The sequence below is a fragment of the Drosophila serrata genome, unplaced genomic scaffold (assembly GCF_035046125.1).
Source record: "Drosophila serrata isolate PLE 108 unplaced genomic scaffold, ASM3504612v1 contig_293, whole genome shotgun sequence".
Classification (NCBI taxonomy): Eukaryota; Metazoa; Arthropoda; class Insecta; order Diptera; family Drosophilidae; genus Drosophila; species Drosophila serrata.
The window spans coordinates 1,866,676-1,876,826 of NW_028257191.1; positions in this window are offsets into that span (position 1 = coordinate 1,866,676).

Below are 10,151 nucleotides of genomic sequence, written 5' to 3' on the forward strand. Positions count from 1 at the left end.
AGCTTGGCATATGATTGTGTAATTGATTTGATCAATAGAAAGCGCTGAGAGGGGGGCGGGGGCCAGAAAGTGGAAAATTTGCTGCCTTAGCTATTTGCTGGCCGAAGGAAAACCAATTTGGTGGGCTTAAGCAGAGGGAAAGCTCTTTTTTTGGTGAGGGGGGAAGGTGGAGCAAATCTACGCACGTACGCTCTGTAATTTTGTGTTTCTTTTTATTTTTGGTTTGTTTATACCCTTGATGAGGGTATTATAATTTTAGGGAGAAGTTAGAGTTATGTTGGGGAATAATAATAATAGGCTTTTAGCAAATGTAATTTTTTTTTATTACAGGTGGTGTCTAAATATATGCAGATGTAAAAGGAACAATGGGATATTACAAATTTTCAAGGTATTTAATCTTTAAACTCTTAAATTAGAATTCTAAAACCTATACAATTTTTAAACCTTCTACAATTTAATCTGTTTTTAATCTTTGGAATCGTAAGTGTAGGATCACGTTTACTTTTTGCGGATCGTTCCTCATTCTCCCGAAAATCCTAAAATTCTGAAACATTGAAATCGGAACAAAAATGTAAACAAAAATGCTTTTTGTTAAAAATATTCACCAACTAATTAAACAGTTCAAATTGGGTTGGTATATGTAACATGAAATGATGGAATCAAAACACAAAACTCTTTAAAATTTTATCACATTCACCTCTCTGTAACCATAGAAATCATAAGTGTGTTTATTCCATTCCGGTTTTTGCTGATTGTTCCTTTTTTGAAAGCTGACATAAATCTAAAACGATAAAATCACAACAAAAATGGAGGTAAAGTTATAACTAACAGTATTCGCCAATTGAATAGTTCAAATTTTCGCAGTTCATATAATTTGAAACATTGGAATTGAAACAGATATCCGTCTAGAATTGTATCACTCCAACCTCTTTGTAACTATTGAAATCGTGTGTTTATCCTATACCCATGTTTGCTGAAATTAGCTTACATCATTTTGAAACAAAGGAATCAGAACAAAAAAGGAGAAAATTCTTAATACTAAAGTGTAGAATTCGGATCAGTTGAATTTGAAATAATAAAATCGAAACAGAAATAAAAGGTTAAATAAAAAAATAAAGATTCTCTTCATTATTTTACAAAGTTAAAAAATATATTTATTTTTTAGGGTATTTCCAATCCGAATCATACGCATTTCTACACCTTCTCGTAGTCTTCATTTGTTTTTTTGTGTTTTTTTTTGGGTCACTTTCCTGGTAGCATTTCTGACCTTATTTCTATTTCTATTTTTAGAAGTAAGCGCCATTCAATATAGGTTCGACGTCGGCAATGGGCAATGTTCGAGCGTTACATTGCTTAAGCTGGATAGCGTTTGACCCCATGGCATTGCGACCTTTTGCCACGTAATTTGTTCGAATATGAGGCAGCCACAATGGAGAGGTGGGCGTGTTCGGGTGTTTTGGGTCATAGGCGCTATGCTATTCAAAAAAAGAAAAAATAATAAAGGAAACCCCGTAAAAATCGGCAGAATGAGGCAAAGTAATCTTCAGTTTCTGTCTCTCGGGGGCAGCGATTGAGGCACTCATTTTTATACTCATTCCCCAGGGGCATCGATTTTTGTGAAGGGAAGGCCGGGTAGGATAGGGCAGGAATAGGAAAATCCGCATTGAAAATGTGCCGCGCATCTATTTCCATATAAATTGGCTGCCGCTCAACCAAAAGCATCCAATGCTTGCGCCTTGGCTCCTTTCCTTCATCGGCATAGCCCCTATACTATATCCTCATTCTAACATCCAGTTCATCCCCTCGAAGTCCGCTCTTTGTGAACCATGGGGGCTGGGCAACTTTGCCAATAATAAAGCGCCATTAGTGCTGCTACATAAAGTGGAGAGCGGGAGATGGAAATGGAAAGCAGCAGGAAAATGCTAGGAGCAGAGATATCCTTCTCATCCTCATAGTCATCCTGCTGCAAGGAGACAACTCCCAGGACACCGAGAACCGCAGTGGTATCTCCCAAGAAGATGCTCTCGAGCAGGTTGTCCTCAGCTTGGATTCCACTAAAAATAAATCTGAAATAAATCAGGTTGATTGACTTTCTTTTAAAAATAAAAGTGACATATTTAGGTTCAAGAAAATATATCATATGTATGTAAAGAAATCAGAGTTCTTAAAAGTAGTTTATCATTCTTGTAAAATGTACCCGTTAATATGTTACAATAGTAAAAGTAAAAGTAAGCAAAATGCATTTTAGCTTACGAGTCAAATATTTCGGATCCTGACTGATACCAACCAACCGAAAAGAATTTTATATTAGATTGTGCTTCTTTTATCAGTAAACTAAATATTTTGTTAAGTATATTTTTTTAACATGAAGTTATAATTCTTTTAGTCAATTGCAGTGTGACCCTAATATAATTTTTATTTCCGGTTTTACCCATATTAGGAACAATGAAAATGGAACACAAATGTAATTCATATTAGATAATTGATTAATGATGCTTTAAAACTAAATATTAGTACTTATTTGACAATCTATTAGCTTGTCTTTTTACAAGAATACAAGAATATACTTTACTTCATCAATAAAAATGTATTGTATATTTTATTTTTCGCACATTTCTATATGATATTAAACAAAGCGACCCTAGTTTAAGTTTTAACTTTAATATAAGATTAACTAAAATTATTCTAATTTGGAAATATTATGTAAATTACATACATACATATATGATTTTTTTATACTAGCGTTAGAAAGAACGTTTCAAATTAAAATAAAATATACATTTTAGAGACCCTGGAAATGGAACACAAATGCCATTAACATTGCATAAATAAATAATGTTAGTCACTTCAATAGTTAAAAATAAAACTTATTTATTAAAATTTAAAACTACCTTTCAATTAGGTTTAATCCTAATTATAACAAATATAATTATAGTTAATATAAGAGATTATAATAATTATTATAATTAATTAATTAAAAGAATGTCTTTTAATAGAAATTTTAAATTTTCCAAATATATCAAAGTATATAGGCAAGAAAAATATAATTTTTATGTACATATTTAATGTTTATGACCAACTTGAGTGACTTTAACCGCGATGCGGTGTGTTATCAAGTTAATCATGTTATTGAAGCTACCCGCGCACTCGAAATTTTTGGGGAAACCCGGGAAATCCATAACAAAAACAAAGGCCATTATTGAGAGATCAGATCAGAGAAGGGGAGAAGTATAGGGCTTTGGGCCGAAGGGCGCAACAATTCATGTAAAATATTGTTTATGAATTCAGCTCGCTATCGCAAATCTCCGCACACACACACACACACACTCATACACGCACAACTGAAGCCGAAGCTGAATTCTCGTAGCATACTTTCATGGGCAATTGATAAGCAGTCTTCGTCCTCGCCAGGGAGTTTGTTATGGTTAAAGTTTTCTGCGGTTGCAGCGTCTGTTCCTTTGCCCCCATCCCCCCATTCCCCCAACCCCACATACATACATACATACATATATATATTTTATGGCTGTCCACTTCCGGCATAGCCGCTATGGTCCTCTTATATAACACAATTTCATGCTCGTGGTCCGGCATGTTGCTGGTGTTGCGCCACGGCCAATCAAGGAAAGTGTTAAGGTTTTATGCTTTACCCACACGAAATCACTCACAGCAGCACGGAATATATTTTCCAAATAAAAGTATATATATATAAATATATATGTTGGTATACTCGCCCAATTGAAACTTGTCGATGATGTGGGGCTGCGGCCATTTATGGCTAATGATTTAGTGGCTTCGATTGATTTATGGGAACACCGCAGACCCACTCAACTCAATCAGCGTCGAATGACTTGGTTTCTTCCTGAAAGGACCCTTGGACGCCACTTCAAGTTACAGTCAATTGTGGCAATGTTGAGCGTTAACAAGTTATGTTTCTTTAACCCTCATTATATTTACAAGTTATTTTGAGACTTATAGGGGTACCACAAAAAATAATTATACTAAAAATTATGGAATAATTCATTATTTCATCTAATTTGAGAGGTTATTTGTGCCCTTTTGTAATGTACACCATTTTAAAGCATTTTTTAAATGGCATTTTAAGAATTCGTGTGTACTAATCTAAAGTCAACTCAAGATTAGCTTTGATTAAACTAAATACATACTTATTTTGTTTTAAATTAGATTAATTATTTTATAGTATTACATATTACATATTACTATTATCTATTTTATAGTCATATGTAATACTAGTATAGTATATGTAATACTTTAAAATAATTAATCTAATTTAATTTTTATCAAAGAAATCGAAAATACATCACAAATACTTTTAATAATTGTTGGCTAGCCTTTCACAAGATTAAGTTATATTTTCTTGATTACTAACTATTGTTTTTTTTATTCCTTATTAACTTAACTTTCTTGTGGTCAATCGATGAGTGACCTTGATATTATTACTCAAACATGTTCTCATACTTATATATGATTTTGATACAATGAATGTGTTTTTTAATTAACTAAAAAATTATATTTTGCAACTACATGCTACTTTATGTAAAAAATCGGAACTATGAAAATTAAACAAAACTAAATGATGTTACTGCGCCACTAAGTGCTACTTTATCTATAATATTGGAATAATTAAAAGAAAAGATAATTAACAAATGCTATTTCCCCACTAAATTGTCCTTCATGTATGATATTGGAGCATTGGAAATGGAACATAAATGCAAAAATGCACATTACATACTAAAAAATGCTACTTCACCACTAAATGCTTATTTATATATTACATTGGAACAATGAAAATGAAACACAAGTGCGAAAATAATAACTAAAGGCTATCAGAAATCCAAATAACATAATCAAATAATACATATTATCCATTTAATAAATTTTTTCATTATAAATTTTTGTTTTTCATAAGTTTAAAGTTGAATTTCCCATCTGATTTTCCATCACATTGAAGCTCTCCTGTACCAGAATGACTTTCCGCACTTGTCCTTAATTCGGTTTTATCATTTCACGGAGGACCACATTTTGATGTGTCTCCCATTGTCTTGGCCAACAAAGAACCTACCTTCACCGTATACCGTAGGCTTTTCCTTTCGCTTTTCCCTTCTGCCTTTCCCTCCCCCCCCCCCTCTACCTACCCTCATTTTCCTCTTGTCACTTCATACAAAACTCAATTAATAAAAGTTGACGGGGGCGCAGTGAGCGTAAAAGTGCGTTGATGAGGCATAAAAGTGTTTTTAACCCTTCGCAAACACACAAAGGCCTTTGGTCTTTCACCCACTAGGGGCAAAAGTCCGAAAAAAAATAAATAAACGTATATATATATATATACGTATATGTATACATTTGATAACATTTTTCACCGCCATCGATACAAACCGAGTCGAGTGGGGACAGAAAATGCCACTTGGCATCAAAAATTATGCAAATGAGTGCTAACGATGCTTACCTCGGGCTTTTTGGAGGGGGGGGGGGGGAATGGGGGGAAAAGGAAGCACAATGGAGGGTCTACCCCCCTCCCAAAAAAAAAAAAAAACAATAACAACAGTCCTTCTCCGCTGATGATAATCTCCAGGCAGGTAACGAGCCAGCCCTGGTTTCCGCTTTTCGTCACGCATTCTCTCCATCCCCCTAAAACCTCACTCCCTCTCTCTCACTCTTCGTGTTTTATGTTAATGAATTTATTTATTATTATTTCATGTTTTTTTCTGTTTTTTTTTTTTTGTGGGGGGACTCCTCGTTTCATTTATATTCTTTTTTTTTTGCCTTGTTCCGTAACACTCCACCGTAAATTAATTTGGCCGCCGCAGGAATGGTGGAATAACGGTCATGTCTAGGGGGGGGGGGTCAACATTGCGCATACGCCATGTGTGACGCATGGAATATCAGTGCATGTTTAGACATGAATAAAAGCATGAGGATCATCTTGTAGCTGAAATAACTCTTTCTTTTTTTTTTTTGGGCTGAAGTAACCCAAAAGCCAAGAAAGAAAACGTGCCACGTTTTTGGGGCGCTAATTACAAATGGAGTAACTGCCAAGGGTTGGGGGGGATGGAGGGATGTAAAGGAAGGAGTAATAGGGATGGTTTTAGGGCATTACAACATTACCGCCCGCATCAGCTAATTATTTAAAATGCTCGGCGACATTAAAAAGCACTTTCGCCTCGCAATGATAATCACAAAATGTTGCTCTCTCTCTTTCATTTCACCATTTCTCTTACATTTCTCCTACATTGCTCCTCCATTCCCCCGTTCCTCTCTTATTTTACAGCCCCTGCTTTTGTGGCTTTTTTGATAATGACGCTGATTAGTCAGCGCTTACGACAACTCGGGGGGAATGTCTTCTTCTTGTCCCTGTGTCCTTATTCGAGCTCTTGTCCCTCCCCCTAAGAAATAGGAAGTAGGAAGTAGGAAGTAGAAAGTAGGAACTTTAAAATTAAGTTCTGTCTCTCTGACGCAATCGAGAGAAGGAGGAAAAAAAAACCCCCTAAAACTGTGCTCAACAAAAAGCGAAATTTGATTGATGGCCGAGACTTTGTTTGTTTGTTTGTTGCGTCTTTGTTTTTCCTTCCCTGCACTCAAGTTGGACATATAAACTGAACCGAAATATATATACCCATACCCAATACCCAATTTCCATTTAAATTTTTCCGCATTTCCACTTGTGAGCAAGGCCATGAAGGTGTTCGATTGGAAATGGGAAATTGGGAAATTTTATAACAAACAAATAGTGGAAAAAGAAAAACAAACATTGGGAATCGCTCTGACTCACATTTTGGCTAATTGCAGCTGAAAATTATTTAGATATTCTCTCTGGATTTTGATAAATTTTCAATTCTTTTCAGAGTCCAAAAGAGTTGTGTTTTTTTTTTTTATGTTCCAAGAGTCTCCACACCCCCACACTTCTAGAAATTAACACCTCCCTGACCCTCTCGGGAGGGCAATAAAAACTGATGTGGCTGCCACTGGATGGGGCAATTAACGAGTGGGGCAAGGCAACCGAAAGAACAACTCTGACAACGAGATATTTTTCTGTGTGTGTGTGACTGGACAGTGCGTTTCGTGTGCGTAAGGTGGGGGAGGATGGATGGATACACGAAAAGGGGTTTACATTAATCTCAATTAAATGGTACAACAAGCAAAAAAAGAAAAGGTCCATAAAGGTGAGAAGTGCACAAAACTGATGGAGTATGTGCGATACTATGGTGTGAAATGAAAAAGTGTCATTTAATTAGGAATATTATTATATTATATCAAGGGCACACAAGGCATCATAATAATTCAGTTCTAAAAGAGTTATTAAATAAATAAAGACTATATTTAATATGGCTTATTCTTTAAAAGCTATGTTTGGTTTTATTTTAAGTTTCATTTGTATTACTTATTATAATAGCTTTGGGAGTTTTAAGTATATACGCGAATATTCTTTGCAACCTTTACAGAATGGTTAATTCTTTTATTTGCTTTAAAACCATTTAAATTGAAATAAGAAAATTTTATGTTCTTAAGAAAAAATAGATATGAGATATGTAGATAGATATGAGAGACAAATAGTACCTTTTATTTTGGTGGTATTTTTGCATACATAATATTAATATTAAATTAATAAGCACAGTCATAAAACTCTACAATGAAGTTGCTAGAAATTCTCAATTCTTAAGTCTAATACACACCAATTTGAAAAGTTGGATCGTAGCAAAATATTCACAGATTATATCAAGAGTTGGAACTCAATTGAAGGAAGTCTGGATAATCCTTGCTATATAATGTACTTCATAGTGATCTATATAATGTAATATAAGTAATATATTTTATGTTCTATTTTGATCTTTGCATAGTGCCTTGAATTATGTATATGAAATTGAATTAAAACCCTTTACAATAAAAAATAAAAAGTCGCTAAACATGTTTCATGCAAAAAAGTGACCAGATTTGGCCACCAAATTACAATGTGACCGTACTGATGCATACTTGGTACGGCAGAGAAATATGGTAAGTCACAAGAAAGGACATTTGTTTTTCACTTATTTAAATATATTTCTAAAAGTAATTCTAGCTTAGTATTATTTACAAAAGAATATGTACAATGGGACCATACTGGTGCTTGAGGTAGCAGAGAAAGTTTTTGTTTCCATTCATGTACATATATTTAAAATTTCATAGGATAATTATATTTACCCAAGAAGGCTGATAAAGCATCTATCCTGCCCTTACACTACCTCACCGCACTGTACGCACATAGAAAAATGTAAATTTCTGGCGGGGCAACGCAACTTGAACCAAACTTGCTTCGTTTTTGGTCCTTTGCTGTGGTTTTAGCGCAACCCCTCGTCCCAGTCCTAGTCTGTTTTTCTCTCTTTCTCACTGTGTGTGTGTGTGTGTAAGTTTTCAGGGGGGGTTACGTCATTGAGGGACACGCAATGGCAAATGTTTGTATTTTTATTATTATCGTGTTATGCCATGTATTTGTTTTGTTTGTTCGTTTGTTGGATTTGCTGGATTGTTACCCAGCCACGTCATTGAGCAGTATAGGGATCCCGAATAAGGACTAGGGAGTGAGAGAGAGAGAGGAACTCGCCAGGACCTTCTCTTGAGGTGCGTCCGCCACTGGCTGAGTGCGTATACGCACTTCCCGGCTTTACGATTCCCGCCGTATCTGCCGCTCTAGTGATAAAGTTTCTTTTTACCCCACCAACTGATGTCCCTGCACGTCGAGAAAAAGTATATAAAAATAGTTCGATAATTTGCCATCAACTAGGATTGAGAACGGGAGCCTTTTGGGACGATGACATTTCAAAGAAAATGTTTATAGAAGACCTACAAAGCTTAAAAGGTTTCTTTTAAGCTAACCACTTAGCTATGTGTATCGTTGATATCCAAGAGAAGCTCTTTGTATTTCGTTAAAAACTCCTAAGACAAAGAGTATTTTCATATTTTAATAAACTAAAAGTTAAATTCTAGATCATCCCATATCTCTAAACCATGGTTCGTGAATTGGCTAAGCCTTTGCGGTGAGTGAGAGCGAGATGGAGAAAGAGAGAGAGAGAGAGAGAGAGAGAGAGAGAGAGAGAGTAGATTGCTATTTTATTGCAAAATAAATAAAATTGAAAGTAATTTAGAAATCAAGTTGAAATCTTTTCTTTTCTCTCATAAATCAAATTAATTCTGGTTTATAAACTATATTTTACTATGCCTTTTTTAATACTGTATTTAAGTGCATTTACTACAAATTTTAACCAATTAGGATATCTAAATTCGACTTTAAACGAAGAATATAATAAAAACCATTCAATAGTAACATTATTGATCAGTATAGAGCTCAAATCCATGGTTCATGACTCGGCTAGCCACTTAAGTAGAGCAAGAGCGAGATAGAAAGATAGGATGGAATTTTATTACTAAATTACTTTCTCGCTTTTCGAGCAAATTAACTCCGATTTTTAGGGTATAAACAAAGCAAATTATTTTAAATTTAACTACATATTATAAAATGTGTTATAAATAATATCATTAACTAGCTCAGAGGTCTAGTATCTTTTTCCCATGTGTATAGAAATTCGTGGGGTAAATTTATCGCTAACTGCTTGGCTGATTGTCCCAGTTCTGGTTCAACTTTTTTTTTGTTCCAGCTCTTCGACAATTTTGGCCCTCTTATCTAAGACCATTGCCAGCTTTTGGTAATTGTCGAAGGCTTCTGTTTCTTTTCCGGGGGAAGGACTTTGTGTCCACGGGTTTTTCATGGAGTTCAACTTGCGCCATCCTTTTGCTCTACTCTTCCTTCTCTCCTCTCTCCGCTCTTAACTCTACTCTATTTTTTTTTTTTTACCTCTTTGCCGTCGCTCTTTCTCCTCTTCTTTCTCTCTAGTTTTATTTTTTGGTTTCTTTGTTTTCGGCCCTCCGCTGCCTGTTTCCTAGCTTGGCTGGTATTTTTTGTTGTTGTAAGTTCTTGCTTTTCAGCTTTTAACACGCACACAGAGATGCCTCAACACGCACACCACTTTGCGCGACATGCGTGCGTGTGTAAACGCTGTGTGGTGAGTGTGTTGTTGTTGTGGTGGTGAGAAGCTTCTGCGCCTCGCCTGTGGTGGATTTGCTGTGCGATGGTGCACTGGTGTGCGTTACATAAGTCGCCTACG